Raw genomic sequence first — 10,742 nt, 5'->3', positions numbered from 1 at the left:
TATATATATATATATATATATATATATATATGGAAATCATTTAATATCTATCTTTATTTAATTAAATAATAATTTATTTTTTACTAAATTTTGATTGATGCATTCTAGCACACAATAGATGTGGGAAAACATTTTAACATATATATATATATATATATATATATATATATATATATATATATATATATATATATATATATATATGCTTTCATCATCTTTCAAAGCATGAAGTCAACCGTCTGGAGTGAAACAGGTGACCTTTTATCATCTTTTAAGGCCATTAAATAACTAAAATCTCGATCAAAAGAAGCTTTCAAGAAAGTAACCACAGCCCCTCCAACAAATATCCTCATAGGATCCCTAGTCTTCCCACTCTTACACATACAATTAGTATCGGCCCCTATCAGCCCTGTCGTCTGAGTATCAAGCACGTCAAGATGCCCATAATCTTTCACAACAAAATAACAAGCGGGTTTACGACATTCATTGTAAAAGTTCTTATGGTTTACCTCTTCTGGTGCGCAAGGTCTGAACGGCCAGATCGGGATTATCGGGAATTCACCAAGACCTGAACCAATAACCATCACTGGTATTTCAAGATCAAACGAATGTGGAACATAAGTGAGCACCTTTGGTTGAGTTTGCTTCCATTTGTCCAATCCATCAACAGGATCGATTCCAATCAATGCAGAAAATTTCAAATTTAACTTGGTGTTAAGTCGATTTAGAAGAAGGGAAAATGCGGCTTTTCCTCCACGACTATGGCCAGCCAGTCCTATCTTTGTTAGGTTTGCTTTCACTTGAGATGGAAGGACCTGTTGAAGTCCCTCAGGTAGCCAGTTGGTTATTTCAGCTGCAGACTCGACGTCTACATCCGCATCAAATCCTATAAGTAATCCTTCATATAACTGTTGCACATGACACAGCAAACAATAATAGCTTATGTGTTGGTATTCATGTGAACAAAAAAATATATTCACCCACTTTGATATAAAATATTAATATTCCATAAATATTCTTACATAAAATATGGTTGAACTCTAAACGCAGCACCAATATTTTTACACTAATTAATTGATCTATATTACCAAGTAGTAAGTAACTTATTTTAGGGGGAAAAAGTTCCAAACTTGAGAAAAGTTCCAAACTTTTGAAAAAAGTTTCAAAAAAGTTTTAAAAAAAATTTTGAACAGAAAAATCTCATTACTTTGAGAAAAAATCACATAATCTGTCATTTATTATTCAAATATAAGAAAAGTCTTTTTCGATAATTTGGGCAAAAAATGTTAAATAATCGAGATTTTTTTGTTCACAATAATACTTTTAGGACTTTATTCAAAAAAATTTTAAAATAATGAGACTTTTTGTACTAATCCCTATTTTAGGGAAGAGAAATTAAATATTTTTTTATTTTTTATGCCTACTATCTTTTTATATATTTAGGATTGTATTTAAAGGTCACAAAGATAAAGATAAATTAATTAATTTCATAAAAACTTTTAACAATGGTCAAACTTTTAACAATGGTCAATGGAAAAGATAATAGTATTTTGTTTGATAAAAAAAAAAAAAGATAAGTGTATTTTGATAATTAACTACTATTTATTTGACACTTATCACCACGTAATGGCATTTAAGCAAATAATTGTTTTATATATTCTTATTGTTGTTTAATATGTATTGAATGGTTAGTATGTTTTTGATGTTTTGTCCATCTATTCTGTCCTTATTTAACCATGTTTCATTGTATCTCTTTAATATATTGTAGGTTTAGATATTTGTTACTTATTTACTAACTAATTATTTCTATTAAATAAGCAACGACATTCATTTAAAAGTATTATTTTTATAATGATTATATAAAATTCTCAATTTTTAGTTATTTTTATAACTATAGTGTAATATTTTTTTCGTTTTTATAATAAAATAAAAACTGACATCCTTGTATTTATACGTTCATTTGTTGTGGCATTCATTGTCACTAAATTAGTACATTTAAAAATATTATTGTTTAAAAAAATAAGTAATTAAATGAGAGGTTTATTGAGAACATATTAGATAGAGATAGACCTGAATAAATTAGTTAAATTTTCAAAAAAAAACTAGTATAACCTGTTAACGTCAACATTTATTTAAAGATTAAATTTAATAAAACGTATGTTTTAATTTTTTCTCAAAATTTTAGTAAAAAGTAATAATTTTTTTTTTCTTATTAATTTTGCAAGTGACAATTACAACATTCATTTTGTTTTACGGGTAAAAATAATAAAATTGTTAAATGTCCATTGTTTTGTGATTATTCCTTTATTTTTTTTTATAATTTTAAATTAGTGTTCTTTTCCAAAAAGAAAATGTATATTATAAAGTACAAAATAAGAAAAGAATAAACCTGGGGAACGACGACGATGAAACCATGAGAAGCGATGTGACAACTGAGCTGGGAATAAAAATCCCTATCGAGAAGAAAACCATGTAAGTAAAATCAGTACTGGGAATTCTCCTTCTTCTAATGGTGTAACTATCGTCAAAGGCTTTCGGGTGACTTCATTATTTTTTCTATAGGCTTTGGATTATACTTTCCACAAGAGAACACATTTATTTCAACTGGAAATGAAGAATGAGCCATCGTTTAACTGAATCTGCAAGATTGATCAAGTTGAGTTTTTATTTTTCTTTGTTGGGATATTTATATATAGAGTAATCTGTAGTTTGGTCCCTATGGTTTACACTAATTTGCACTTTCAATCTAATTTTTGAATTTTTTACATGACTCATCCCTATGGTTTACCAAAGTTCCACCAATGGTCCTTGAGGTTGTTATCGTGAATGGGTTTCCATTAAATGAACGCAAAATTACCATATTGCACTAAAAAAAACCCTACAAACCAAAGGCGATAAATTTGTTATCTTCTTATTGTTAGTTATTTATTAATAACTAAAACATAAAATGTGGAAGTTAAAATTTTAGATTTTGATCATAAATCTAATTAAAATAAATAAACAATATTATACTATACAGTTGTTTTCATTGTGATTTCTACATGGTTGATTTCTAGTTCATTTTAAGAACTCTCTATAACCCCTTAGCAAAAGACCTACAAATTTATCAATGTATTTTCGTATATGAATCTTTTCAGGCGTCATATTTATGTATAGATGGATACATATCCTAATGTTAGAGATGGAAGGGATATATATGATTTTGAAAAAATTAAAAACTCAACTCACAATGGTAAAGAAGTGTCTAATAAAATCGATCCATCAATAATTTTATATTCTTACCATAATAATTTTGAATTTAATGATAAACAATATATGTATATTTATTAAGCGGTCCCAAAATTATTTAACAATTTCATATTGGACCATGAATAGGTAACTGTATATATAAATGTATTAGCCTTTAATGTATGTTATCATTACATTGATACCCTTATGCAGTGTCGTACGCCCATTAATCATAATAGTATTGGATCAACACAGCTTTTGTTACAATTTACGTAACTAAACACATCAATGGTCAGATATATCCATATAACTAACAATATAAACTAAACATGAATGTGTGTTTTTTTATAAACCAAAGTAGATTTCCTACAAGATCCTCGTTAGCTTGAAGTGAGACAAAATTTCAAATAAATATAAATAATAATGGAATACACTGAAATCCAAACATATCTACTCAAAAAACATAATTGTTCATAAAAAAACATAAATCACCAATAAAACTCTACTAAAACAAAATATAACACAAACATGTGTAACATGTGTAGTATGTTCATGAAAAAACTAGAAATATAACACCAACTTCTGTCACCACTAATAACCTTATTTTTTGTTGTGTCCTCCAACTTTAGCATTTTCAAAGTGTATCCAAAAATCTCTTTAACATTTGTAGTCCTAAAATATATTGAATATATAAAATAAAAAATTTTAATTGCGTATATCTTTATATAAATAAAAGGGGAAATTTTGTAACATTGACATAACACAATTGGAAAGGTCCCATTTCTACAATAACACACCTACCACTCAACAAAAAGTCACTATCGAAATTAAGGAATATGACGTTGTAGAATGTGCGAATTCTGAGAGCCAAAAGCTCACCAATTTCCGACTTTGTAGCATGTGCAAACTGTCAGAGCCATGCATTCCGCCGAGCCACACTCAAAGCCAACCCGGGTCCATCAAACAAAAAACCTACCTAACTATATAACCAAAATTAGGTTAAAACCAGTGTAGTACACGTAAAGACGTTATGAAATTTTTTATAATAACTTAAAGTAGTATTGAAGACGATAGATATAGGCGTGTATGAACTTAAAATAGGAAACATATTTGTTTTCTAATGATTTGTATGTGCTTAATACACATACACTACAAGAAAGAGTTATTAGCAGCGACAAAAGTCGCCGGTAAAAGTTCAATTTGTCGCTAGTAAAGACAATAGCAGCGACACGTCGTCGGAACTGCCCTGTCGCTATTTCTTAAAACATCGCCGCTAAAAATATTTACCGCCGTTAATAACTCTGTCGCCCATAATACCTTATGTCACCGCTCGTAATAGTGTATGTCGCCGGTAATATTACTTTTATACTTTTTTTTAAATCAATGTTCTTCGAGTGCAAAAAAACGATACGTAACACCATTAATTGCAGAAAATAATTACATAAAGACATCGAATTAGGTACCAAAGTGTTATAATTCCATATACAAATATCAAAATAAACAAAAAAGTGGTATAATTCCAACAAGTATCAAAGTGCCACAACAAGTCTAACATACAAAACACAAAGTAATTATCCGATTATCTTCATTCCCCTTGTTTCCTCCTTGATCATTACTTTGTGGTTTCCCCGATTAAAAAAACACATAAATTTCTGCCAACATGCGGGGTCATTGAGCATTGGACGAAGATTTTCCAACTAAATAATAAATAACAACATATATAAACTTATAAGTGTAGTGCCCCGATTATGATGACATGTGCGGAATAGTAAAGATCAAGTGAATCACTCAAACATGAAGAACACAAAGAGTAAATAAAATCATTTTAAGCTCCACTAGAATAGCAAGATTACGAGTGGGTAATGTAAATTCTCTCACTAAACTAATTTCTCAAATGGGTTCCATTATGGTTCTTACATTAATGGGAGTCACTCACTTCCTATTTATAGGAAAGACTCAACCCATTACATATCACAAGAGGGTAAGTCACATCCAAGGAGAACTTTGCACCCTAACATTCTCCCCCTCAAAGTTAGGATTGAATGTCCTGGCTTTAATTTCCAAACGAGCTCACGATCAAGACTAACTCCCCCTCGAAGTAACACCACTGGTCTTCAAATCTGCTTTGAAAAGGAATATCCAAGAAGCTTCGAATACCCATTTCTACATTCTCCCCCTTTTATAATCAACAAATTATTATAAAACCCATAAAAGATGAGAAGCGCTCGAGGAATAAACTTGACGAAACTCCCCCTCGATGTGTGACAAAAATGCAATCGTGAAAATCACCAAAAAACAATCACGAAAAGCCGAGAAAATTTTCCAAATTTTGTGAAAATTTCGACTTTTAGGTGAGAGTTGCAAGAATTTCGAAAACTGGGTAATAACTGTCAATTGTGCAAATTCTGTAGGGACCCGTTGCACCAAATCAGCTTCAAATTCGAAACTTTACCCCAAATACGAAATTGGGCATAAAGTGTCAATTTGCATTAACTGCAGGGACTACATTCGAAATATTTTCCCACTTCACATAATTTTACCCCCAAGTCGAAACAGGGCAAAATCTATCAAATTGCTGAAAGTTTAAGGACTTGATTCAAAATAGTGTTCTTCCCCAAATCTTTTCCAGTACACGAACAACCATTAGTCTAATACGAGTTCGACTCCAAGCAAGAGCATTCGACTTTTGCTTTCAACGCTTCATCGACTTGAACAACTCAAAATAGGTACAACAACATCAGTCGAAGATGATTTCGACTCGAACGAGTCCAATTTAACACCATACAAGTCGAACTCCTAACTTTCATTTCAATCCAAATTAATTCTCTTTCGATCCCAACTCTTCTTTCAATTCGATTCGACTCCAATAAACTCGTTCGTCCCTAAGGCATTCGACTCCAAGTGTTTGCTTTTGACTCGAACGTACTCCAATCGATTTCGATTCGAACAGCAACATCACTTAGTCGAATCAAGCAAAGCAATCTTCAGTCGAACTCAATTTCGACTCTAGTCACTCACTTCGACTATGTGAACCAATTTACGCTTTCGACTATGCGACTTTCAACCAAACAGTCGAATTCGACTTCAACTCCAAGCTAACTGATTTGAACTGCGTTCTCCTCCAATTTGGTTCTGGATGCGAAACGAACACAGGAACATTAGTCAAAATTGAGTTTGACACGATTCTATTCAAAACCAGTCGCAATCGATGTTGACTAGAAACAACACACTTTCGATTCCAAGCAACCAAACTTTCTTCCCATTGTATCAATTCCAAATAAATCAACTTTTGAGAAGTCGTTTCGATCACCTTCCCAAAATACATTCCTGATGAAACATCAAATCGTTTTCTTCCCCGTTGGTTCACAATACCATACAATATCAATTTCGACCCCAAGCAACTAATTCAAATTGCATTCTCCATATAATCGAGACTTCAAAACTCGAGTTGAACGACTATCACCATCACCTATCAATTGAAATTATGATGCTTAACTCGAACAATAATCAAGATCCGTTTCGATTCAATTCAAGAGCTTTCAACTCAAACAATCAACAGTAGTTGAACTCGATTTTGACTCCAATCGACTCCAAACAAATATCCAATTTCTACTGTTAATAATCGAAATATCCAAATCAAAACCGATTCTCATATACATTCAATTTCCAAGAACTTGATTTTCGAATACTATGACCACCACTTTCGATTACAGTCTTCAATCCCAAAATCGAATACAACCCAAGCAAATACGTTCGACCCCAAGTAAGTTCAAATTGAAATCAATTTCGATTTTGATTTTGATTTCTAAATCAAACCCACTTCTCTTTTCTCATTTCGATTTTATGATATGAAAATTGAACTTCGATGATAATGGACGAGAAAATAGTTTCGACTAAGGAAAGGAATGAAGAAGATCGAGAACAGTACATGATACAAGTAGTTGGGCTAAAAAGAAACAGCAGCATGTTCGAATTGGGCTCAAGGCATGGATTTCGAATTGATGAACAGTAACGAGATTTGATTTTAGCCTTGTTCTAAAAAATTTATTGGATCGTTAATGGGGTTGAAACAAATTAGATCTAACGAGTCAAAACAATCAAAAATAAAATAAACGAAAAGCACGAATTGAAAATAAGATTGAATTCAGATTTCGAGAAAACCTAAATCGTTCATCATCGGCTCTTCAGGAACAACATGTCGATCTCAACATGAATTTTTCAGAATCCATTATTCCATTTGAGAATTTGAGAAATCTTCTTGATAATTCTTTTTCCATTTGTAATACTCGAATCGATCATTGAAGATCTCGGTTCTTTAGTTGGAACAAGCAAATCTCCAAATTTCACATTGTACCACCCACGACGCATGTTTTACAATCCGTTCTTCTCATTTTCCAAGATCTAACTTCATCTTCATAAAGATTTTGAGAATCTTCAACAATTTTGGGTTTGGAATTCGAATTCATTGCAACATTTGATAATTGTTGCTTTGGAACCCAAATTTGCTTCATTGATTTCAGCTTCAAGACAACATTTGAAGAATTTTGTTTAGAAAACTAAATGTTATTGTTTTTGATCTTCTTCTTCTTCATCTTTTTGGATCTTGAAGTTTGAATTCAAGAACAACATCATTCTTGACAACTTCAACATTGTAATCTTAAATCAAATCTTTCGGAGTTTGATACATTTGAACTTCTTGGATTGAAGGCTTTCTATATGGCACCATTCCGTTAAACGAATCACAAGAACTCAAGTATTCATCGATTTGAACTCCAATTGAACAAAAAAAATTTCACATCTTTATGAAAATCACATTGAATTCCCTTTTCTTGAACATCCGGGTAAAGTGCAAGAACATTGACACCATATTTGCATTCATCAACACAAATTCCTTTAATTACTTCATCTTTTTTCTTCTTCTTCCTTCTTTCATGATAAGTTGTTACCAAATGATTAAGCAACACTTTATGATTATCATGATCAACAGGATAACCAATGAACATTCCACATTCACATTTTACCTCACAAGAAATGAGTGAATTTTCTTTAAAATACCTGGTTGTAAAACAATTGAGAAGTCCTTCCAAGTTGAATAGCCATGGATAATCTTCTACAAACCATTTTTCACCAATTGTTTTTTTCATTTTCAAATCCGAAAAATGAAAAAGATCACAAGAACTTGAAAATCCCTAAAGAGAAAAACTGAATTCGAATGAAATTCTAGAGAGAGAAAGTGAATATGAATCAAGTTCTAGAGAGAGAAAGTGAAATAAACAAGTATTCTAGAGAGGGAAAATCGAATTTTGAATCAAATTAAGGAATAAATTCAATTTCTAGAAAAAAAAATCTTTCAAACAAGAAGAAATTACAATAATGAATATTCACCAAATAAAAAATGTCATCATGGATCAATTCTGGAGAACTTCAAGAGCACCAGCTCTGATACCAATTGTAGTGTGAATTATGAGCTCTGATACCCATTGTAGTGACCCGATTATGATGACATGTATGGAATAGTAAAGATCAAATGAATCACTCAAACATGAAGAGCACAAAGTGTAAATAAAATCATTTTAAGCACCATTAGAATAGCAAGATTACAAGTGCGTAATGTAAATTCTCCCAGTAAACTAATCTCTCAAATAGGTTCCATTATGGTTCTTACATTAATGGGAGTCACTCACTTCCTATTTATAGGAAAGACTCAACTCATTACACATCACAAGAGGGTAAGCCACATCCAAGTAGAACTTTGCCCCTTAACAATAAGTTAAACTATCAAACATAACCAAAAACTACCAAAGTACATTGCCATTTTTTTCACTTAAATACAAGAAATACCAAAATTACATTGCTATTTATTGCACTTGGAACATAAACATAATTACCAAATCAACATGCATTTACTGATCATTATATATAATGAGACGTTGAAATTAAATAGTCTTGTTTTACAAGAAATGGTAGCCTACTTTCTACTTATTTTGTGCTAAAGAACCTTAAATACAAGAAATACCAAACTACATTGCTATTTCTTACACTTGGGACAAAAACACAACTACAAACACAATTACCAAATCAACATCCATTTATTGATACCAAAGTACATTGCTATTTCTTGCACTTGGGACAAAAAAATCAAAGTACATTGTTATTTCCTACACTTAGGACAAAAAACCAATTACCAAAGCTTTTAGCAAATAATCACCACAAACCAAAATTACCAAATCAACATGCATTTATTGATCCTTATATGAGACTTTGAAATTAAATAGTTTTGTTTTCCTTGGGATGGTTGTGACTGTGGTGGTGGCTACGATGGTTGTGCAATCGACTGGATGGCAAAAGGTTTTCGGCCGATGCCTCTGATATGGCCTTACCGAGAACCTAATACTTTCTCAATACATCCACTTTCTTCAGCAGGTGTTAAATCTCTTTCTTCATTTAACCCTTGCTTTTGTTCTAAGAGCTCTTGCACTAACCTATTCTGTGTTTTCCAAAAATGATTAACAATTAAGTATAAATAAACACTTAATTATATGATAAAGTTATAATTAAATACTTAAGTATTGTGGCTCCTCTATGTCACTAACAAATACACCATTCTTATCAGTATGAGCAGCATGGAACGTTTCAACTCTCTTCAGGTTCTGTTTAACATTAAAAATTAGATTATATTTTAAATAAATAATGACATATATATCGTACGTTACCTATTTATAGTAAGTACTACGACACGAACTCGACCGCCCACAGTTCACGAATGTTTGTAATTCACGGGTTTTTTGTTTCTTGTCGAAGTAGTTAAGTGTTCATCAATTTGGAAATACTCAAATGCTTTCCTCCACTTATCAACATCCATATCATCTGGGGGTGGCTAATGATCTCAGAATATCCTCATACCCTCTGACTCTCAAAAAAATGATTTTGCGCAGCTTTTCGCTCTCTAAAACCTTTTAATAAAAGCGCTTCAAAACTCTCTAACAGCCTAGCAGCCTCTAAATCCTAGAAATTCGATCGAAATCAAACTTTGTCTACAAAAACAACAAAAATGTTAGCTAAGTAAAAACAGTCATAATTAAACATATAAAATATTCATATATAAATAATTTACCCATAGATGTTGTTTTACTTTATCCTTGATCGCGATGGAAACTTTTTTACAACTTCTTGTATCAAAAGGGACTATCCACCACATTATTTTCCCAAATTTTCATGCAAACATGTCTTTTTGTTCTCCTACGAGATCAAATGGCATATCCTTATCATAGTCAAACTCAATTGGTTTGCCCTTATTATTCAAGAGCGTCATTTCAAGCTTAATATTTTTTCGCTTTTCCTTTGATTCTCCTTGGTGACACAACGATAAATATAATTAAAAATTATTAGAAACGGTATTTTATAATAACTGAATAAAAATAGTAAATAAAAATACCATCATGCTTATGCTGACCATGAGCTCTACCGCCTGGGGGAGGTGGGTCCCCGACTCCGTCTCCCCCATGCCCACGGCT

At 31.7% G+C, this 10,742-nt stretch overlaps 1 pseudogene; it reads right to left on the bottom strand.

The window, feature by feature from the left end:
* Window positions 1-216: 216 nt before the first annotated feature.
* Window positions 217-10,426, bottom strand: LOC145130933 (chlorophyllase-2-like; annotated as a pseudogene).
* Window positions 10,427-10,742: the final 316 nt, after the last annotated feature.

This window comes from Lactuca virosa, chromosome 8 (assembly GCF_052849685.1).
Source record: "Lactuca virosa cultivar CGN04683 chromosome 8, Lactuca_virosa_CGN04683_v6, whole genome shotgun sequence".
Taxonomy (NCBI): Eukaryota; Viridiplantae; Streptophyta; class Magnoliopsida; order Asterales; family Asteraceae; genus Lactuca; species Lactuca virosa.
The sequence above is the reverse complement of the archived record's forward strand: the minus strand, read 5'-3'. Positions and strand labels throughout refer to the sequence as shown.